Raw genomic sequence first — 24,912 nt, 5'->3', positions numbered from 1 at the left:
CTCGCGACCTGCCTTATTTCAGAAACAAACATAACTTAAAGAAATCGTGTTTAGATGTGTTCACATAAACGGGAATAAGATTTCATTTCAACACCATACGCTACAATTAAGGCTGATGAGTCGAACATACGATACTGGATAATATACATATTATAGTGTGTGGGTGAGCGAGTTTGTATTATGTTACTACGCTTTTAGCAATATTCCACCAATATCACGGCGGGGGACACCGGAAAATGGGCTTCACACATTGTACCCATGTGGGAAATCGAACCCGGGTCTTCGGCGTGACGAGCCAGCGCTTTAACCACTAGGCTACCCCACTGCCCCTCACATGATTATGGTTGAGTCGTATGGTGGACTCCTCTGCTAGATAGACCTCCACACCAAAGGAACATATGTCAGTTTGCAGTAAATACATGCATGCGCATCAAACATCTGGACGGACTGTCTGTAATAGTCAATAAGTATATTCTCTGTTGATATATTTTAATAACTACCAGAGGTAAATATAAAAACAAACACAAATCTGGTGTTTTCTTTTCTACTGAAGAAAGTGATCACAAACCTAATCTGCTTCTTAACCTTATCAAGCGGTCAAGGCTGTCCGCGATTAGCTAGCTCTATGTCTTTGTTGAAATGCACCTTTAAGTCACACAATTCTGTACGAGTACAGGCCATCAAAGCTAGAACTATTGCCAGAGGTACCATACACACTTAACTCTTCTCCCTTTGACGGCGTCTTAAAGGTAAAGTTGAACTCTTTACCTTCCTTCTCCTCCACTTGTTTGTTGACCATTAACTCAGTTAAACTATCTGAGCTTAGCTTAAGTCGGACATCCTGATTGGCTGGAAGATCCCCAGAGAGAGGCTCGTGCAGATGGCAGCCATATTTCTGAGCAGCAGTGTAAGCACTGGGGAAAGGGAGAACATTGCTTACAGCTTTTTTGCTTTCAATCAAAAAGTCAGCAACATGGTCAAACGAAGATGACTCTGAGTTCTCGGGATGTTTTCCAAATAGTGTTAACTTATAAAAGCCAACGTCGGGTACTCTTGCTTTAAGAACAAGTGTATTGCCCTCATAAAAGCCAAATACGTATCGATCCAGGTCAGTCTGAGTAGAGTCTGCTTGTTCAAGACGCAGTGAGATGGGGACAAGCTTCGACGTCTTGATCCTGAGTTCTACTTCTCCAGTCGATGTAGTCAGAACATCCTTTCCCAATATGTCGCTGGTGAAGCCATATTGAATGGCGTCTTGACTTGCACCCCAGGATCCCTGCTTCTTAGGGTATGGGCGTAGACCTTTGGCAACAGTCTGACACCGCAAAACAAAGGTGATGAGTGAGTCGTGTGTGGTACCTGATGACGATTCTGGCTTGCCATAGATCGCCAGGTTGTATTTGCCTTCGGCAGGTGGAGTAACTCTTACTGTAAACTTGTCTCCTTGTTTCCTTAAGAGGACATACTGGCTGTATTCCTTCTGTGTGTTCTTCTCCTTCAAGTGACACAATATTCCACTGAGATTTACATTTCGAGTCTTGAAGCTGATTTCACATTCCTTGTCTACTGTGATAACTTAAGTCTTGTGGCTCGTACATTCAAACCCCCATATGATACCATTGGTCATTGGAGAAAGAGCATTGCTGAACTCCTCGAGAGATAACGGTTTTTTCAACAGCTGCAGAGGGATACTGGCTTCTAAATTCTTGTCAGTATATGGAAAATGTTCGATGACAAAATCCTCAGGATCAGTGAGGAAATAAAATTCTTCGAACTCTTTCTCGTACTTATGGTCGTTGTTCAGGTGTCCGGCTCCCCACGTACACTCAATATGGCGCCACTCTCCCTGAACATACACGACGTTCCACGCATGGTCCGTTTGCGTGTTTAGTGTGAAGGGATTTTCTGGGTTGTAGCCGAACCCTTTGGCGAAACCAGAGATCTGTTTGCAAGGTATCTTGCATTCGCTGTAACAATAAAGGTAAACATAAAACCGTTATTCATGTGTTAATGAGACATAGAAATGCATTGCATGTGTATGCTTTGTTTGTTTGTTTAACACTCCACTCAGCTATATTCAAGCTATATCAAGGCGGTCTGTAAATAATAGAGTCTGGACCAGACAATCCAGTGATTGATATCATCAGCATCGATCCATGCAATTGAGATCGATGACATGCATCAACCAAGTCAGCGAGCCTAACCACCCGATCCCGTTTGTCGCCTCTTACGTCGAGTATAGTTGCCTCATACGGCAAGCATGGGTTGCTGAAGACCTATTCTCTACCCGGATCTTCACGGGTCGGTGTCAACAAGTGTTGCTTTACTCAAAATATGTTACTTTGTCATACTGGAATGGAGAACATTTGAAATTTCACATCTAGTTAAGGGTCGCTACAGTGAACTTATATTATAATTGAAAACGCAGTGTGTTTATGTCCTGAGGATGACCTACTCGCAGAGAGATTGAAAGAGTCTGGCATATCCCTCGCAGACACTAGATCCACGCTTCAGCACTGCATCGGGGTCCTGAGAGCCACTGTTGCCACTAAAGAACCCGGATACGTCGTAACTGTAAATTGAATAAGCAAATGAGATAAGAAAGGACGAAGTGTACATGCCATTTTGCCCACATTCCTAAGACACCTAGAAAACGATTAGAAATTGTTATGGAAGTTTGCTTGTTTGTTGTTTAAAGATGCACTCAGCAATATTCCAGCTTTATGACGGCGGTCTGTAAATAATCGAGTCCGAACCAGACAATCCAATGACTGACATCATGCGCATCGATCCATGGCCACGCAGTTGGGATGTTGGGATACGATGACATGCATCAGGCAAGTCAGCGAGCAGCGAGCCTGACCACCCGATCCCGTTAGTCGCCTCTTACGACAAACACAGGGGCCTTTTACGGCAAGCATGGGTTGCTGAAGACTTAATCTATCCCGGATCTCAACGAATTGTAATGAAAGTAATAAGATGTATTTGAAACACATACAGCACCTTTTGGATTCCTGGTTAGAATAGATCCTGTGCTTATTGTACCATACGACATAATGGATCGTCCCCATGAAGATGCTTGTCGTAAGAGGCCACTGACAGAATCGGATGGGGCTCGCTGACTTGGTTGATGCATGACATCGTGTACCAATTGCATAGATCAATGCTTGTGATGTCAATTACTGATATATCTTGTCTAGACTCGGTTAGTTACAGACAACCGCCATAAAGCTGTAATATTGCTGAGTTCGGCGTTTTACAACAAACAAACAAACAAACAACCACTACACACAACAAACCTGTACCGAACACACCTGATATTGTCACCAAGCCATCTGTAGAAGGCCCGGATTTTCTCCATGTCATTCCGGGCTGGCTTCACCAGGTACTGTGCTAGGGAGGTCACGGATGAGCGAGCACTGGCCGGAGTCTAGACAAAGTGCAAAAACAAGTCTTAGAACAGACAGTTACCCCGCACAGTACGTTACTGTCAACAGATAAACCCGTTTTCCAGATTTATACATGCATGAAGACGTTCATTTCAGTAATTCCCTGAAAGCGGGCTTCATGGACAAACGGTCCGTTCTAACGGCTTAACTGTCATAATTATTCAATTATCAGGAACTTGATTCTACGGCCAGGGACGTGTCCGTTGTTTAAACTGGATATCACAGCCCAAGGGTACCAATTGTTGTGACTCAGTGGTTAAAGGTTCCGGATATCGACAGGACAAACTTACTTGCTAGTATCTGCTGGTTCTGTGTTCGAATCCAAGATTCATAATAATCACGATCCGTTATCTGTCACTTTAAGCTCACTCTGACAATAAAGATACAGTTGAAATATTGTTAAAAGTCGTGTTAAACCCTGCAGGCCAACCCCGTAAAGTGTTTGTCCTCTAAAAGTACGTCATACGTAATTGTCGCTGCTGCCAGAATGTATATAAGTTTCTAGACAGAACTGATAGGCGAGTGAGTGAGTGAGTTGGATTTAACGCCGCTTTTAACAGTATTCTAATGATATCGCAGCCTGCCAGCTTAATGTGGGATGAAAGCCGAAGTGATGCAGGTCTCAGACGTTTACCACTTCGGTGAAACACACGAGCACGGGTATGGTGCTGACAAACCTAGAAACATAATCGGGGCGAACCGGGATTCAAACCCACAATCCTAGGTTTCTGCTCAAAGGACGCAACCGTTCACGGCAAATCGCGGCACAATATGGAGAGGGGTAGGTCTGCCATAGTGATGCCACCCAACACCACAAACGATCCGCCTCCAACTCTGTCATCGTTGACATTGGCTTGACGTTAATTTCGACGTTGCCAGACACGAACACGCCTATCAAAGTGCAAAGTGAATCGGGACTCATTTGCAAACGTGAAAAGGGAAAAGTACTGCGTTTCGATTTCGTGTACACCATTGATGTTTTGGGGGGAATATGGCGATTTGTGAGGCGCGCAATACGTGGTCACTAAGCATGGAGATCAGCTGCACGTAAACGATTTCTAATCGTCTGATCCATTACTCGTACTCCAGTAGCCCGATGAAAGTTTGTAGCAATTTGATTCGTCGTTGGAGCTGGATTTTATAGAGCCTGGTTCCGGATCACTCGAACCTGTGCTGTTTTTGACCTCGGACGCCCTGAACGGGGTCGATCGTCAACATTTGAGTGTGTTAATACCTGTTCTATAGTCTGCTAATTACAGACTGTGAAACATTGAACATATTGGTCACTGTACGCTGACTTCTGACAGTTTCCAGCATGACACAGCCCATAGACGCTCTGCACCTTGCAGCCGCCGCATCGCTTGGTCAGACACAAACAATGAGTGAGTGAGTTGGGTTTAACGCCGCTTTTAACAGCATTCCAGTCATATCACGGCGTGTCAACTTAATGTGTGAGGAAAGCCCGAAGTAAAACCCACGAGGACAGGTATGGTCGACAAACCTAGAAACATAATCGGAGCGAACCCGAATTCGAACCCACAATCATAGGTTTCTGGCGTACCAAAAAGGGATGCAACTGTGCACTGCGAATCGCGGCGCCTTAGACGACTTGGCAACCCGTGCCCCCTTACACAAACAATGAATTGAGTCAACTAAGCAGAATAAGCAGATAAGCAGAATCAATACGATTGACATAAATAATGGTCAAAATCAGGAATGACACCTAACGCACGTGTGTGGCGCTACTGCGTCAGGCACGTGCAAACTATGGGATGTGTTTTGGTGTTACGTGTTGCAGACATAAACATTCTTGCAAAGGATGTTTGTCGTCAACATTAATTTTTGTTCTAAAATATGGTATAAACATTTATATTTCATGCCCCCCTACATTTCTAAGGGTATATATTTGATTCTCATTCCACAGAGAAACGGTACACTGACCGGCATCTTTCAAGAATACAGTCACTTAAACGCATCCTCCGCCTGTTCTCACCTTCAACGCATGCGCATCAATAGCAGCAAACGCTTCCGGAGAAGGCACCGCATCACTCTTCTTCTTTTTAGTGGGCTTCAGTGGAGGGTTGGGGTCGTTGCGTGTTGGATCAGCTCTGGCGGGGTTTGGATCTGCTTGGGCGGGGGTTGGATCTGCTCGGGCTGGGGTTGGATCTGCTCGGGCGGGGGTTGGATCAGTTTGGGCGGGGGTTGGATCTGCTTTGGGGGGGTTTGAATCTGCTTGGGCGGGGGTTGGTTTTTCTCGGGCGGAGGTTGGATCTGCTTCGACGGGGTTTGGATCTGCTCGGGCGGGGGTTGGATCTGCTTGGGCGGGGGTTGGATCTGCTTGGGCGGGGTAATGATCTGCTTGGGCGGGGGTTGGATCTGCTCGGGCGGGGTAATGATCTGCTCGGGCGGGGGTTGGATCTGCTCGGGCGGGGTAATGATCTGCTTGGGCGGGGGTTGGATCTGCTTGGGCGGGGTAATGATCTGCTTGGGCGGGGGTTGGATCTGCTTGGGCGGGGTAATGATCTGCTTGGGCGGGGGTTGGATCTGCTTGGGCGGGGGTTGGATCTGCTTGGGCGGGGTAATGATCTGCTTGGGCGGGGGTTGGATCTGCTCGGGCGGGGTAATGATCTGCTCGGGCGGGGGTTGGATCTGCTCGGGCGGGGTAATGATCTGCTTGGGCGGGGGTTGGATCTGCTTGGGCGGGGTAATGATCTGCTTGGGCGGGGGTTGGATCTGCTTGGGCGGGGTAATGATCTGCTTGGGCGGGGGTTGGATCTGCTTGGGCGGGGGTTGGATCTGCTCGGGCGGGGGTTGGATATGTTTGGGAGGGGGTTGGATCTGCTTGGGCGGGGTTTGGATCTGCTATACCATCCACACCCTACAGTCAGTACAGCCAGCTGAATCACAAACCACACCCTAGATGGCAAGATGGCACTTGCTGTTACCCTGCCTGGCCGTAGGCTCGGAGTCATCGCATGGTCTGAGTTGGGTATTCATGCTAAACTACGACACGGTATCACAGTGGGTTAGCAATAAGAACCGACAAAAGTCCGGACTATTACAAGCAGCAACACACACATCTCAAATGACTTCCGAATTTCAAGCTAATTTAAAGCTCCTAATAACCTTCATCCCCCATATAATAATACATACTAACAATTTTTACGTGTGGGGTCCGTAAATATAAGCAACCCCCCCCCCCACCCCCACACCCCCCACACCGACTTATGTTTTTACTTTTTAATAATTTCATTAAGGAAATACAATAATATGATTCACAACATATAATGTCAAAGTCTAAACTCAATCAAAAAAACACAATACCTCAATCCATTGTTCACTGAATTAACATTTAAAGTGATGTTTTTCACTTTTTCATAATTTTATAATTGTGCACATACAAACTCATAACGCGATACTCGGAAAGATACATACCTCAACCACATCGACCCAGATGCCTTATGTGTTGCCAAGTGAATGCAGGATATAGCTCGAAGTTTGTGTATGATAAGCGGCAGTACTATGAGTGTATATCTACTACTTATGTGCAGTGATTGGCCTGTTGCACCGAGTCCGAGTTGCCACAACACTACTCATCAAATACACCGCGAGATAAACGTCATGTCAGTGACTACTGACCTGTAGACCTCGGAAGCACAAAACATTGAATAGACATTGAGTTATGGAAGATTGAACAATAATGTCAATTCTAATTTCTGACATCAACCCGTACAAGAAGGCCTGAATAGTGCGTGTCTCATCTTTGAACTGATCTGTATTGATGATATCCTGATTCATTGACAAATACTGTATATATTTCAACCTGGCCGGCCTGTTGGTGTTATCATGATACTCGCCTTTAGTAAGAAACAGGATTCTGGGAAACACGAGTAGGGGCAGGAGGTGGGAGTGGGGGTTCGGGTTGGGGGTGGGGGTTGGTGAGTTAAGCAAAACAAAATGTTCGATCGGTGATCCATTAATTGTGTAAGGTCAAAGGAACGCGTTACTGTTTAGCAACGACCCAAGGTTTGGTAATCAGCTAGCTAGTCAACAAATGACCAACCATACCTGTTAGAACATTTTTATATGACAGACCGCCTCCGTGGTCTAGTGGAAGAGCGTCCGCCCTGAGTGCGGAAGGTCCGGGGTTCGATCCCCGGCTGCGTCATACCAAAAGACGTTAAAAGATGGTTGCCCTGTCTGGCGCTCGGAATTAAGGGGCTAAAACAAGGACTGGTCGGCTCGGAGTCAGTATTCTGTGTCTGAGAGGGGTATTCACGTTAACCTGCGGAATGTTATCTCAGTCAGCGAGCATTATAAATCGGCATCAGTCCTGACCAGAACAAGCAGCCACACAAACACACACACACACACGTGCATGCACGTCGCTATATAAGTGCAATAATCTTAGACGCGACGTTTGACATGCGGCCCTTGGCAACCATCTACATAACAACCCGGAAGTGCTGATAAATAAACACTAATCTTATCAGAAGGACAATCCTGGCGCTCTCTTAAATTTATAACTAAGTATTTTATATATTGTGTGGGCTAGCCTGTCTGTAATCTATAACTACAGTATAATGCATGCTGTGGAAATGTGTGCTTCGCATGCACATTTCACAGAGAGATTGTTCATGGAGATTGTGACCAACAAATTATAATCTATGTTAAAGTGTAGGATTAATGCCGGAGTCCCTTCTGAGCAAGATTCAAGCTGGCAATTGTTTGCAGATTCGCCGCTGCGTTAACCACTTCACCTCACCTCACCTCACCTTGTATAATTTGTCTCCGGAATGTTTGGTGTTGCTTTCACAGCAGCTCGCTTCAACACACGTCCACAGACATGCCCTAGGAATTATGTACCAGAAAATAGGTCTCTTATATCTTTACATAATGATCAGTGGGGGTCTCAACATGTCGTCATTTTTTGGAAACAAAGTTATTAAGCAGATTTTGATCACGCTTGTTTGATTTGACTGCAAAAATAATGTTATGTTGGAGTCTTATGTTGTGACACTTGAATTTATACTTCTGCTGTCGTGTGTTCATCTTGTGAACTCAACAATAACAATGTGCATTCTAGAGGGGCACATACGTGCAAACAGGACCCTTAGGAATGCTGGTCGGAAGATGGATCGTGTAGTCAGGCTCAGTGGATTGGATGGCGGTCTGTAAATAATGGTGTCTGAACCAGACCATGAAGTGATTGAGAGGTGAGGATCGATCCACACAATTGGGATTCAGTGTCATCCAATCCACCGACCCTGGCCCCCAGATCCATTCAGTCGTTTCTTACGACAAGCATCTGTTGCTGGGACGCCGAAGTGAAGACGAGTTTGGTGAAGGGAAAAGCCATACATGAAATCCTTGTCACAATGTGGATGAATACGGGTTAAAACCCCACGACGAAGACACGTTGAATGACGTTGTCGTTTTAGCACAAGCCCAACGTCTGTTCTTGTTGTTGTTGCATTAAGTGCTTAAGAGGTCGCCTTCTGCCTAAGCAATTTCGGTTGACCTGTCCCTCTTTGGGACACATGTGTGTGAGTAGGGTACACAAATCTATTGTGAGTTTGGTATTCACAGAATTTCTGTTTTTTGTATTGATATGATTTCTCTTTTCGTTTATTGATATAATTTCATTTTTATGTTTGGCTGCTCTATTTATATACGTTCGAGAAGCTGTCCATCTCTCAGAAATAGAATAAGCTCAATCACTCATTCACTCTACGTCTTATCACACAGACTGCACTGTGACCATCACACAGCCCTTCACGACTACACATTTATATTACATCATCTTCCTGAGGGAAGGGTGGAATTTGTGTGCTCGATCGTATCGCCACCAGTGGCTTTTACAAGTTAAGTCTTTCTCTGTCCCTCCTTTTGACCAATCAGATTCCACCTGTCATATAACCCGCATTTGGCGAAGACGATCTGATCGATAATCAAGATCAGCGTTATAATAAAACGGGTCTTTCTTACTTCATGAAGTGCATCAAATCACGTGAGCACCTTGATTAAAGACACGAAAAGATTTGGACAATATAAACATGGTTTGAGAATCCTGCGGTTGACCGAAATCTGCACAGCAGTTTACAAACCGGATGTCGATTTTGTTACGCGATTTTGATTGGACCATACATAAACCCGTTGATCCAGCCAAAATGTTACTCCAGAATTCCAGCCTGTTTCGGCAAAGGTGGAAACAGGACTTTCATAGTCAGTTAATTCAGCGTGACGAGCGAACCCTTGAACCACTAGGCTTCCCGACCGCCCCTCAAAGTTAAGAAGTTGACATCCAGAAATTAACTTCCTAATGTTAAAGTACTGTAAATGTATTGAAGGAACCCATTGCATTTTATTTAAAAATGATGGCAAGTTGTTTGACGAGTTTCTGCCATCGTTATTATCTGTTTGGTATCTTCACTTAAGATTGCATGCGGTTACTTGTTTCTGATTTCGATATTAATATTTCTCTAAACTATTGTACACAACCTATTTTCACCTTTGTATCTAAAGTAGAAGTCTTTCAATTGTGTAAGTCACACCGAATTCACTACCTCCGTTGAGTTACATCAGTATAACGACTCTCAACAGTCCTTCTGCCTGTTCTTCGGGAGTCACTTGGCCGACATCACCAGCAAGAATGAACATGACTTGATCAGGAGCTACCATCTCAGGCACGGCAAAGGTAACTGTAAATATGATTTGACATACAGATTTGTAGTGTCAATGTCACAAGAACAGACTGGATTGTTATTGAAACCAACGATGATTTTGAAACACATTTCCCTCAAAGAATCGTCTCTCTAATATAATGATAAAAACAATAGTAATAACAATAAAGGCTTTCTGTTTGTCGCTCAAGACCAGTCATTTCCCATTCGAAACCTTCAATGTGTGATTTTGCATCAAAATGTAAATATGAAATGAAGAATATGCAATTTAATGAGACTATCCATATGCAAGGGGAAACTGCAAAAGTCAGTTATTGTGTCTCTGCTGAATACAAACGTCAAACGTCTAAATATGTACAACTGTTTTCAATTGGAGGACATTGCGACGGATGATATATATCCATGTATATCCAAAGTTAGTTGGTAAGACTTAAATTAGGTTCGAAACATGATGTATATCTGTGTCACGCTTGTCCGGGTAACACTACAATTGATCGTTCAAACATTTATTTTTGAAAGCTCTACACTGCTAATAATCTAAACTGTTCATGTGTGTGAGAACATAGTTATCACATATTTGCACAGGGCATCATTGACTTAACGCATTCGTAATTTTTACTTTCAAAGGTATGAAAAATAAAGTGCAAAATTGGCAAAAAATTAAAAAATCCGAGCTCCTAAAAGATGATATCGAAAGTGGTAAATGAGACGGGATGTAGAGCTTTCGAACTTTTAATCTTTTCAAAACAGATTTCTGACATGAGAAGCAGGGAGAGGTTTACAGCTTTCCAGCTTTCGAAATAAAGTTTCAAGGATGAATTGGCAAGTGTTACCCGGACCCTACTCGTGTCTCTCCAGCTAATTTAGTTTAGTTGACACGTTAGGCCGCCTCTGTGGTCTAGTGGTAGAGAGTCCACCCGAAGAGCCCAACGTCCGGGGTTGGATCCCCGGCTGTGTCATACCGAAAGACGTTAAAAGATGGTGCTTGTTATTACCCTGTCTGGCGCTTGACATTAAGGGGCTTAAACAATGACTTGCCGGGATCTGTGTGGGGTATTCATGTTAAACTGAGGCATAGTATGTCAGTGGGCTGGCACTATGTAATCGGCATTATTCAGGACTAGTTCAAGCAGCCACACACACACACACGTGCATGCACGTTGCTATATAACTGCAATAATCTTGGACGCGACGTTAAACCCCAGAAATCGGCTTCACACATTGTACCCATGTCGGGAATCGAACCCGGGTCTTCGGCGAGACGAGCGAATGCTTTAACCACTAGACTACCTGACCGCCCCGTTACTCAAAAGAATCACCATGGAGTCACAATATCGGGACAGCAGAAAGTCTTTGTGCTCAAATGAACAACAAGAGGTGGGATAAGGGTATGGTAAAACCGGTATAATCCTGACCTCTGGCCTTTACAAGCGACGTCTGTAATCTTAAAGCCACGTCACACCCGCCCATTTAGCGGACATCTGGTGCCACCACTTGAATTGTTGCAATTGTTCTTGAGTTTGAAACTGTTGTGTCTGCTCGGACCTGTCCCAGGCGTGTTCTGTGTGAGAAGGTCAAGACTCATAACTGGCCATTGCATTTTGGTGACAGTATGCTGCTGGAGGTGGTCAGTTACGATACGTGCACGGTCGACACGGGCGTTATCGTCTTGAAAGACGTGGACCAGCATGGCGTGCAGACGGCACACCTATTGGCGACAGTATGTTGTCTGGGTAGAACTGTACAATATGCAGTGGTAGTCTGGCAGTGAGTGTGATCTCAACCCATATCATTTCAGATCCAACCTAAAATCTATCGTTAACGTTCACAAGACGTTCGTTAGGACGCCTACAGACAGTGGACTCATATAGCCCTGTGCGGGGCCGATCATTAAGATTTTATGTCCGCAGAATACTGTTCTAAAGAGGCAAAGAACATGTTGGCTAGATCTCCTTGACTTCTATCAGGCATGTCAATATCACATTGCAAACGACACATTCCCAAATGCATTTACAAAGGGAATACTTCAGTTACAAAACGAATAGTCAGTGACACATAGACGCTGTCAAGATAAATTCGGGCTCCTAAATTTGCAATGAGGTGAATACCCTATTGTTGTTATACTTCTTTAATTTCAACATATACTCTTCAAAAAAAGAAAAACTGACTTTCAAAATGTAATATAATGCGATTGTTTCAAAATAGGACACAGAAACCATAATTGAAACACTGTTTGAAGATTAATGTACACAATGGTCAAAACATTAATCGTAACACCTAGACAGACACACGTACAAGATACAGTTAATGTCACAGGGGTACAGCAAATGTCAGTATCGGTTGTGCCCACCACGTGCATCAATCACCTATTGACACCGACGACCCATAGATGCAATCAAGTTGTCAATAACACGATGTTGGATGTGCTGAAGTGCATCAAGAAGCGCCGGAAGTGTTTGGGGCGGTGGATTCCTTCTGCGAAGGCGTCGATCCAACTCGTCCCACAGATGCTCAATCGGGGACAAATCTGGTGACTGGGCTGGCTAAGGTAATGTCTGGATGTTGATGTGCTGTAAGAAGTCCTGACAAACACGTGCAATATGCGGTCGAGCGTTGTCCTGCTAGAACTGTCCGCCGTGAACGTTGACGTGAGGAAGAACGTAAGGCTGTAGGATCAAGTCCCTGTAACGCACACCTGTCAATGCACCTGCCACATGCACGAGAGGCGTCCTACCACCGTGATGAATTCCGGCCCATACCATGACACTCCTGCCGCGAAATGGGACAACCTGCTGCACACAGTTGGGGACGTAACGTTCACCCCGACGTCTGTAGACACGTGCGCGCCCCTCAGCATGTGTGAGTAGGAAACAAGACTCGTCAGTAAACAATACATTTCTCCACCTTGCACGTGCCTATCTAACCCTCTGTTGGCACCAAAGCAGACCGTCCGCCAGATGACGTGGGGTCAATACATGACGTCGAACAGGTCTTCGTGCAAAAAGTCCAGCCTCCCTCAGTCTGTTGCGTAACGTTTGATCTGATATTCTGCGTTACCCAGGGACCTGTGTGGTTGTAGACGTGGCCATGGTAGTGCTGTCTCGGAGGTGTCGCAGCCGGATGTATCGATCTTGTGCTTGGGTTGTCACCCTTTGTCTTCCTAACCTTGGTCTGTCTGTTGTTGTATCGGGTCCACAGTGCGGAGATTGTCTGTCTGGACACGCCAAAGTGCCTGGCCACTTCTTGCTGAGTTGCTCCAGCTTGTAATCTCCCAATCGCGTTGTTCCGTTGAGCTGCATTCAGTCTTGGCATTCTGTCACCGCCTCTACTGCCGTTAGAAGGGTTGTATGAACAGCCGTTGATGAGGATTTTTAGACCCATTCAGCAGGGGGGCCTGCATGCCTAAATGCAGGATCCTGTGCTGGACGTTTTTTACAGGCGGTTGCGTTTGGATGAAGCTGTAAAACTGATCCCCAATCGCTACGTTTATGTGCTTTGCATGTGTTTTCGCGAATTATAGACACATCATCTTTCTGTTTGACTTATTAGGTTCTCATTTAATGTAATTATTTTAGATATTTGGGAAAAAGTTGTTTTACATCTATGTCAAGTTTCTTTTTGAAGAGTATATTAACATTCAAAACTTATTTGTCTTCCTTGAAGCAAAAATGAATAAAACATGAGTACATGTGCATGTGAGTATTTTAAAGTCACATTTAAGAAATAAACGGCGAGTGGGAGTTGTTTATCGTATAATAAAACAGTGCAAGGAGAATAAACTTGGGGCGTAAAGATAAAGTGGTTTATTTTCAATGCAGTGTTTTATTGTACGATAAACAACGACTACGACATGAGATATCACATTAACAGCCTCATTAAATATGTTTATAAAATCTAAAAGCTTTAAAAATAATAATCTGTATTTAATTAATAATCACTCCCTGAAAAGAATTCAATCTCGTCAATGTTAGACAAGTACAGGGGTTTAGCTTGGTCTTTCCTCAATAGCCTCAATGAAGGAAACATCAAAACAATGACTATTTCATTCTCAACCAGGATAACGAAATTTTGGAAGCATTTAAAAAAACAGCAACATGTTTTAGAACGTTTCTAACAGTCGACAAATGCATGTGAACTATGAGATTAAATATCAAGTTCAAGCGAGTTCATTCAGATTTGTTTTGAATCTGGAGTGCAAATTATGTGCGAATTATTGAAAATTGCACTGCTGACAAAATCCCAATGCCGACATTCTGATTGGCGGAAACTTCTATTTGTGACAGCATATTTGGTTCGGTATTTGCAAGAGCTATAGTTTAAAAGTTGCTAGATTCTGTCGCTTGCATAGGGTAACCTCATGAATAGCGTGTGGAACGCGCAGTTTTCTCCTGAAGTGTGTGGCTTAATTTCCTTTTCTATTCTACCGATGTCTTATTGCAGTAACTTTACTGAGAACATCTTCATCATTTTCACGTTGGCGGATTTATTTGTGACAGCATATTTGGTTCGGTATTTGCAACAGCTATAGTTTAAAAGTTGCTAGATTCTGTCGCTTGCATAGGGAATCCTGATGAACAGTTTTCTCCTGAAGTGTGTGGCTTAATTTCCTTTTCTGTTCTACCGATGTCTTACTACAGTAACTTTACTAAGAACATCTTCATCAGTTTGTTGAGAGCCTTTTCACCACGAGGTTCTTCACCATACCTTAAACCCTCAACTGGCATCTTTCTCAGTGAATACTGTGAAAGATGCAGGGCATTCTGGATTTAATTTGGACGTATAAATAATAAAACTTGATTGTTTTGTTGGGTTCCACACTAGGTTCTTTTACGTACATATTTCTGTACACGTAACAATAGAACCACTCTTCGTTCTTGATTGTTCTTTGCGATTCATGGCGTAGGTATCTTGTATTCCCTGACAAAATAACAACACATAAACATAAAACAAACAGCAGCGCACACTGAGGCAGCACCGCGACTTAATGATGGACGTGCAGCCAACAATTTCAAGTACATAAAACTGCTGTGCTACCTGCATGGATCCCTGCAGGACTTACACCATTACACCCTTAAGTCACTGGTGATGATGGACACGACTCAGCCAGAGATTAAACCTAATAAATATTCTTCGAATAAAACACTAGTAAACATAACAATAAATGAATAACGCGGGCTTACATACCCACTCAAGGCCCAATAATTTTACGCGACTTCAACCCCCATCAACTAACAATCTTCGTTAATTGTCCAATACTGCCAATTTATACAAATACATAACTTTCCACATTCAAATTTATCAATTATTCATTTTTTTTATAGAAAAAAAACCAGTAGTTAAAGGTGCTCATATCTGATTAAAAAGATCCCTTATGGGTAAAAATTTAAAATATTTATTCCTCATGATGGAAAAATCAACACAATCAAGAAGGACATGCTTGCCCGTGATTATGTCATCATAAGGGATACAGAATGGAGGATCCTCAACTGTTAATAAATGTTCATGTGTACACGACATCGGTGTAATATGACCTCTTCAAGTCTGATTGACAACCCAAGTAGGGGTAACCAATATTTGGTATGATTTCATGTAATTTATCAGTACCTACTTGGGTGTCTCACTTTTTTTAAGGACCCGTGAAGATCCGGGGTAGAGTAGGTCTTCAGCAACCCCTGCTTGCCTTAAAAGGCGGCTGTGCTTGTCGTAAGAGCCGACTACGGGATCGGGTGGTCAGGTTCGCTGACTTGAATGATGCATGTCATTGATCCCAATTGCGTGGATCGATGGTCATAATGTCAGCCTTTGGATTTTCTGGTGCGGCGTTAAACAACAACAACAACAACACTTCTTTTACATGAGATCTCGGATGTAACATCTTATCACGGGTTTGTAATCACTGTACAGTCACCGATTTGTTGAGTGCTGCTTTTGCTCCACAATGACATTTAGGGTAAAATGTAACACGTTATATTTGGGATAACACATTCTTAGTAAAGTACAGATTCTATTACTTTCTTGGGTTGAGTCCCATCCCAGGCGTGCCAATTTTCACTCCTCAGAGGGGTACATAAAGTATGTGATCTAGACTACCAGTTAGGTGCAGGCTACCAAGCCGCGGGTGTGTGCTGGTGATTAGGTGCCTCACTCTTGGAGTCTGGATTCGAATCACGGATGGTCTTAATCCCCAATAGAGTATCTGTATTTTACAAAGAAAGTGTTATCCAAAAAATAAAACTTTGGTTACATCAATCATTGTGTTTCACATTTCCTGTTGTTGAGCATTTGAACACACTACACCGTCCAATGATGAACAAATGAAGATTAGATGTAGAAAAGTAAAATTAAGTTCACAAATATACTATACATATTTACCTCCGAATGAAGAACATCAAACCGTTATTTCTGTTGTAACTCTTGCAGCACACACGCTACCATTGTATCTCTGGAGAGCATTCCCTTGTGGTGTCATACATGGGGATAGGAGAAAAGGCCTGCAAGGGTATCCACGATACAGTATCTGCCATCCAGGGATATTTACAGATACTGTCTTTTTGAATGGTCAGACTTTTAAGAATGGTCTTTGAATTGTGTACATGCTACACGTTTTCCGTCCCCAAAAGGTTCAGTATGTGACACTCTATATATGTTTGATCATGGAATTCTGACGGGTGTAAATATAAAGCCCCTTCAAAAGCGTACATCGCAGGCGTGAAGAACGTAACATTTCACCTTCATTCTCATGCCAGCTACCACTTGTACTAATCTATTATATACCACGGTTTCACAAAACGGTATGCCATGAATGATATGATAGGTCCTTTTCTTGCTTCCACTTTTATAAATATATTAAACACGTTGGTCCGCAAAATATATCTTAACTTTACCTCCCTTGATTTCGTCATGACTCAAATACACTATTACGTACCTCGCCTAATGTCCGTACCTAATTGAGCCCGGGACATATCAGACACTATACTAAGCTGGCTTAGAAGGGTATAGCACACTCTATACCATTTATGTTCAAACATACTCTGTGCTCATGCCTAGAGAACGGGAAATGTGTTCCTAGACGTGTGTTTCATTCTCTGCAATAAGCCGCTTATAAAGTGAACAATAATTAACAATACACCAGCGTGTTCGTATATTCAAAGTCGAAAATTTACGCAATCCAAAATGTAATAATATCCCCTCCTGACGCCAAGTCTGTGACACCACAGGCGTCCTTGCAGTTGGTTCATGTACAAAAGTGAATAGATGGGAATACAATAGATTCCCTGGGCATGGTCCACTGATTTCATTCCATACACCTGCCATTTATTATATCACAAGAATTAACCAGCATGTTCATATATTCAACGTCGGCAGTTTACACAATCCAAAATGTAATAATATCCCCTCCTGACGCCAAGTCTGTGACACCACATGCGTCCTTGCAGTTGGTTCATGTACAAAAGTGAATAGATGGGAATACAATAGGTGCCCTGATTAAATTCAATACATCTGCCATTTATTATATCACTCCAACAAATTAAATGTATTCACTTTTCAGCATGCGTATATGCCATCGACAGGACGCGTTCGATAGAAATATTGTCTAGTAGCACAGAACAATGGACTTGTGTAAGGACGTAGCGTTGTTGTATAGTGGGCTTGACTACCTGATGTGTCCTACCCGTAAAGATCCGGGTAAGAATATAAATACCCAGCAACCCATTTGTCATAAGACACTAACGGGATCAGGCTCGCTGACTTGGTCGATGCATGTCATCTTATCCCAGTTGTGTAGCTTGATGCTCATGATGCTCACTGGATTGTCTGGTCCAGATTTTTAACAGACCACCGTCATACAGCTGGAATGTGGTCGCATGTGGCGTTAAAAAAACAACAACAATCCGTTGTCTATCCATACCCCAACTGTCAACGATGCACGGAATGTAATTTCGTGTTGATCTCTCCCTAAAAAAAAGTGTGCTCACATCTTTTTAGGTACGAAGGAGCATGCCTTTCTTAAGAAGAATTTAAAGATTCTCGCTCATTGGTCCTTTTTGTAGCATTACAACATTCAAAACCTTAGTCTTGCTTTATGTTTCATGGTAGAAAATTAGGACAACGTTTCCAAATCTGACGCATCAGTCAAAACAATAATGATGTCCGATGCAATTACACTATTGATCAATGTTTCACCATGCCAAGGTAAGGAATTTGTGTACATCTTGTGTTCAAATTGTAAATTTTTTGTGTTAGTTTTAATCCTCAGTATTTATGCAGAACATATCTTAATATAAAAGATGACAGTGACTATACCTCCAGGTGAGCAACTGATTCCTGGTGCTATATTTGTAGCACGGATTCCTTACCGACGGCAACCGCGTTGAAATGTGGTGAAATGGGGTTTAACGCCGCGTCCAAGTTTATTGCACTTATCTAGCGACGTGAATGCACGTGCGTGTGGCTTCTTGTACTAGTCTGGACTGATGCCGATTTATAGTGTAAGCTCACTGAGATACCATGCCACAGTTTAACATGAATATCACACTCAGACACAGTACACTGAATCCGAGCTGGCAGTCCTTGCTTAATATAAGCCAAGTGCCAGACAAGTACCATCTTTTAACGTCCTTTGGTATGACACGGCCGGGGATCGAACCCTGCTCTCTGGGCGGACGCTTTGCCACTTGACCATTCTAACGGCAACTACACAAATGAAGATCGCGGTCAACATCTCTAGTGCTTACAAATCCGATTGACATCGCAGGTTGGTAATGTGGTTTCAGATAAACATAGCCACCATGACCATGAGTTCGTCATAAACAAATACACTTTCCGAAACGTAGGTGATTATGAAATATTAATGTTATGATAGGACTGCAGCATAAAGATGTTGTTGTTGTTTGTTGTTTAACGCCGCACTCAGCAATAGTCCAGCTATATGAAGGCGGTCCGTAAATAATCGAGTCTCGACCAGACAATCCAGTGATTGACATCATGAGCATCAATCCACGCAATTCATAAAGATGTGGGCCCTGTTGTTCAGGACCCGGTTAACTCTTAACGAGCCGTAGACTCTGCTTACGTTTAACCAAATGGTATTGTTGTTTCGCAAAGCATGCTTATCTGTAACGATTGGTTAAATGACCGTTGAGGTAAACACTCCTCCCGACCTCTGTTTGATACGTAACATCTTGGTTATCTTTAAAACGAAATGGCGTTCATTGGTTGACCAAGCGCCCCTTACATGGTTCCTGAGGCATATTCGATGCAACAGAAGCGATTCCGAACTGTTAATTTTGCATGTATGAACTGAACAGTGAACTTCATGACAAGTACAGATATGGACGGGAATCTATCAACTGAATTGCTAATTTACTGTGCAAGTGGCAGTTTCCTTTAAGTGCTTACTTTTACGATGGGTGTTGACAAATGTACAGTTTCCCGTGTCATTGTAGATGTGACTGATGCTTTGGTTAAACGGGAGAACGAGTTCATAACATGGCCAACACAAAAATGTTACATACGTCAGGTTCAAGGTGGATTTTCGCCCTTGGTGGTTTTCCGAGTGTCCTTGGCTGCATTGATGGAACGCGTATACGTATTCAGGAGCTGACTACAGACAAACCAGCTGACGTTAAACGGAAAGGATGCCACGATATCAACGTACAGGCAGTGTGTAACTACGAAGGCACGTCTTGTGATATTAGAGTACTGTCCCTTTTTCGCAATTAGAGTTCGTGACGGTCTGTAGCTTCCCTTCTAAGGCCAATAAAGTACGTATTCAAAAGATTCGGAAAACGAAGAATGGAAGGTTTTGCGTAAATGCTCTCAATGAATGCAAATGTGATGTTCACGACAGCAAACATAGTATTGTATTTTGTCAACTTTGCTAGAAACAGTGCAAAGAGTCGGTAATTTGTTCTTAGACAATATTGCTGAATAAATTTTCTTATCTATAATATTATATACTCTTATAGTGGAAATGCAATTAATCCATTCTCGACATTTCTTAAAGTCTGATGCTTTATCTTTTTTGTAGGAAAATTTACGAATGTGTGTGCTAAATGGACGGGAGACCCGTGAAGATCCGGGGTAGAATAGGTCTTCAGCAAGAAGTGTCGTGAGAGGCGACTAACCGGATCGGGTGGTCAGGTTCGCTGACTTGGTTGATGCATGTCATCGTATCCCAATTGCGTGGATCGATGCTCATGATGTCAATCACTTGATTGTCTTGTCCAGATTCGATTATTTACAGACCGTCGTAATATAGCTGGAATACTGCTGAGTGCAGCGTTATACAACAAACAAACAAACAAACAAACAAACAAACAAATGGCCGGGATCAAGCCATGACAGCAACATATTTAGAACATCCACTTTGTGTGCATATTAAGAGGGATCATACACGTCAATATTAGATTGTTTTCTATAGTGGATACCCTTGCAGGCCTTTTCTCCTATCCCCATGTATGACACCACAAGGGAATGCTCTCCAGAGATACAATGGTAGCGTGTGTGCTGCAAGAGTTCGACAGAATTAACGGTTTAATGTTCTTCATTCGGAGGTAAACATGCATAATATATTTGTGAACTTAATTTTACTTTTCTACGTCTAATCTTGATTTGTTCATCACTGGGCGGTGTAGTGTGTTCAAATGCTTAACAACAGGAAATGTGAAACACAATGACTGATCTAACCAAAGTTTATTTTTTGGATAACACTTTCTTAGTAAAGTACAGATACTCTATTGAGGATTAAGACCATCCGGGATTCGAATCCACACTCCCAGAGAGAGGCACCTAATCGCCAGCACACACCCGAGGCTTCCACAAACTGAAAATCCGACAACTGGTAGTCTATTCTAGATCACATACTTTATGTACCCCTCTGAGGAGTGTAAATTGGAACCCATCACTTGGCCGAAAACTATGAATACACAATGCCATTTAGAAAGGGGTACACAAAGTTTGTCATCTAGACAACCAGTTGTTGAACAGTTTGTTGGAGCCTGAGGTGGCTGAGTGGGTTAGGTCGCTGGCTTTGTGTGCTGGCGATTAGGTACCTCACTCTGGGATGGGATTCAACCCAAGAAAGTAATAGAATCTGTATTTTATTTAGAAAGTTTTATCCCAAATATACCATTTGATACATTTTACCTCTTACTAAATGGCATTGTGGAGCAAAAGCAGCGCTCAACAAATCTGTGACATCACTTATCCTGTACAGAGATTACAAACCCGTGATAAGATGTTACATCCGAGATCGCATGTGTTGTTGTTGTTTGTTGTTTAACGTCGCAGTCAGCAATATTCCAGGTATATGACGGCGGTCTGTACTTAATCGAGTCTGGACCAGACAATCCAAAGATTGACATTATGACCATCAATCCATGCAATTGGGATCGATAATCAACCGAGTCAGCGAGTTTGACCACCCGATCCCATAGTCGCCTCTCACGACAAGCATAGTCGCCTTTTAAGGCAAGCCGGGGTTGCTGAAGACCTATTCTAACCCGGATCTTCACGGGTCTGTAAAAAAAGTGAGACACCCAAGTAGGTATTGATAAATTACATGAAATCAAACTAAATATCGGTTACCCCTACTTGGGTTGTCAATCAGACTTGAAGAGGTCATATTACACCGATGTCGTGTACACATGAACATTTATTAACAGTTGAGGATCCTCCATTCTGTATCCCTTATGATGACATAATCAAGGGCAAGCATGTCCTTCTTGCCTGTGTTCATTTTTCCATCATGAAGAATACATATTTTAATTTTTCGCCTATAAGGGATCCTTTTAATCAGATATGAGCACCTTTAACTATTGTTCTTTCTAAAAATAAGAATGGAATAATTGATAAATTTGAATATGGAATGTTATGTATTTTTATAAATTGGTAGTATTGGACAACTAACGAAGATTGTTAGTTGATTGGGGTTGAAGTAGTGTAATATTATTGTGCCTCTGAGTGGGTATGTAAGCCCGCGTTATTCAATTATTGCTATGTTTACCAGAGTTTTATTCGAAGAATATTTATTCGTTTTAATCTCTGGCTGAGTGTCCATCATCACCAGTGACTTAAGGGTGTAATGGTGTAAGTCCTGCAGGGATCCATGCGGGTAGCACAGTAGTTTTATGTACTTGAGTTGCCTGGCTGCACGTCCATCAGTAAGTCGTGGTGCTGCCTCAGTGTGCGCTGCTGTTTCTTTTATGTTTATGTGGGTTTTTTAAATCAGGGAATACAAGATACCTACGCCATAAATCGCAAAGAACAATCAAGAACGAAGCGTGTTTTTTTCACAATGAAAAATTGGTCTATCGTTACGTGTACAGAAATCTATACGTGATAGAACCTAGTGTGTAACCCAACAAAACAATCAAGTTATATTATTTATACGTCCAAATTAAATCCAGAAAGCTCTGCATGTTTCGCAGTATCCACTGAGAAAGGTGCCAGTTGAAGGTTCAGGGTATGGTAAAGAACCTCGTGGTGAAAACGCTCTCAACAAAATGATGAAGATGTTCTCAGTAAAGTTACTGCAATAATACATCGGTAGAACAGAAAAGGAAATTAAGCCACACACTTCAGGAGAAAACTGTTCATCAGGTTACCCTATGCAAGCAACAGAATCTAGCAACTTTTAAACTATAGCTGTTGCAATTACCGAACCAAATATGCTGTCACAAATCGAAGTATCCGCCAATCAGAAAGTCGGCATCGGGATTTTGTCAGCAGTGCAACTTTCAATAATTCGCACATAATTTGCACTTCAGATTCAAAACAAATCTGAATGAACTCGCTTGAACTTGATATTTAATCTCATAGTTCAAATGCATTTGTCGACTGTTAGAAATGTTCTAATACATGTTGCTATTTTTTTCAATGCTTCAAAATTTCCGTTATCCTGGTTGAAAATGAAATAGTCATTGTTTTGATGTTTCCTTGTTTGAGGCTATTGAGGAAAGACCAAGCTAAACCTCTGTGCTTGTCCTGCATTGACGAGATTGAATTCTTTTCAGGGAGTGATTATTATTTAATTACGGATATTATTTTTTAAAGCTTTTAGTTCTTAAACATATTTAATGAGGCTGTTAATGTGATATCTTATATCGTAGTCGTTGTTTATCGTACTATAAAACACTGCATGGAGCATAAACCACCCTATATGTACGCCCCGATTTTATTCTCCTTGCACTGTTTTATCATACGATAAACAATTCCCACTAGTCGTTTATTTCTTAAATGTGACTTTAGAATACTCACATTCACATGCACACGTTTTATTCATTTTTGCTTCAAGGAAAACAAATAAGTTTTGAATGTTAATATGTTGAAATTAAAGAAGTCTAACAACAATAGGGTATTCACCTCATTGTAAATTTAGCCGCACGAATTTTTCTTGACAGCGTCTATGTTTCACTGACTATAGGTTTCGTAACTGAAGTATTCACGTTGTTAATGCATTTTGTTGTTTGTCGTTTACAATGTGATATTGACATGCCTGATGGAAGTCAAGCAGATCAAGCCAATATGTTCTTTGCCTCTTTAGAACAGGATTCTGCAGACATAAAATGTTAATGATCGGCTCCGCACAGGGCTATGTGTCCAGAGTCTGTAGGCGTCCTAACGAACGTCTTGTGAAAGTCAACGTAAGACAACATTATAGATTTTAGGTTGGATCTGAAATGATATGGGTTGATATCACGCTCACTGCTAGAATGCCACTGCATAGAGTACAGTTCTACCCAGACAACATACTGTCGCCAATAGGTGTACCGTCTGCACGCCATACTGGTCCACGTTTTTGAAGACGATAACGCCCGTGTCGACCGTGCACGTATCGTAACTGGCCACCTCCAGCAGCATACCGTCACCAAAATGCAATGGCCAGTTATGAATCTTGACCTTCTCACTTAGAGCACGTCTGTGACAGGTCTAAGCAGACACTACAGTTTCAAACACAAGAATCACTGCACTAGTTCAAGTGATAACACCAGGTGTCCACTAAATGGGCGGGTGTGACGTGGTCTTAGGATTACAGACGTCGTTAGTAAAGGCAACAGGTCAGGATTATACCGTGTTTACTGTACTTTTATCCCACTTAGGTAATTTCGTGTCGTTCATTTGAGCATAAACACTTTCTGGTGACCCGATATTCTGACGCCATTCTAGACTAGAACTGGTCCGAGGTAACCTGTGTTTGCCTTCAGTGTCAAGTAGATAGGTGAGGTGAGGTGAAATTGGATTTAAAGTCGTGTCCAACATAATTGCACCTATATAGCGACGTGCATGCACAAGTGTGTATGGCTGCTTGTTCTAGTGCTAGTCCACTGAGATACCATGCCTAGATTTACCATAAATACCTCACCAGTCCTTGTTTCAGCCCCTTATGCCGAGCGCCAGACAGGGTTACAACAAGTACCATCTTTTAATGTCTTTCCGTATGACGCGGCCGGGGATCAAACTCCATACCTTCCGCTTTTCGGGCGGACGCTCTACCACTAGACTAGGGAAGCGTCTTAAAGCGTCAACTGAACTAAATCGGCTACAGAGACACGAGTAAGGTCCGGGTAACACTTGTCAATTCATCCTTGAAACTTTATTTTTTAAAGCTGGAAAGCTTCCACTTCCTGTAAACATTTCCGAAATCTGTTTAGGAAAGATTAAAAAGCTCGAAAGCTCTACATCCCGTCTCACTTCCCACTTTCGAAATCATCTTTCAGGAGCTCGAATTTTCGAACTTTCTGCCAATTTTGAACTTTTTCATAGCTTGGAAGTAAAAA

General features: G+C 42.5%; 1 pseudogene; it reads right to left on the bottom strand.

The window, feature by feature from the left end:
- Positions 1-652: 652 nt before the first annotated feature.
- LOC139449026 (kyphoscoliosis peptidase-like) lies at positions 653-23,995 on the bottom strand (annotated as a pseudogene).
- Positions 23,996-24,912: the final 917 nt, after the last annotated feature.

Source organism: Haliotis cracherodii, unplaced genomic scaffold (genome assembly GCF_022045235.1).
Source record: "Haliotis cracherodii isolate W230 unplaced genomic scaffold, xgHalCrac1.p SCAF_7, whole genome shotgun sequence".
NCBI classification, from domain to species: domain Eukaryota; kingdom Metazoa; phylum Mollusca; class Gastropoda; order Lepetellida; family Haliotidae; genus Haliotis; species Haliotis cracherodii.
This window is presented reverse-complemented; position numbering and strand designations above follow the sequence as displayed.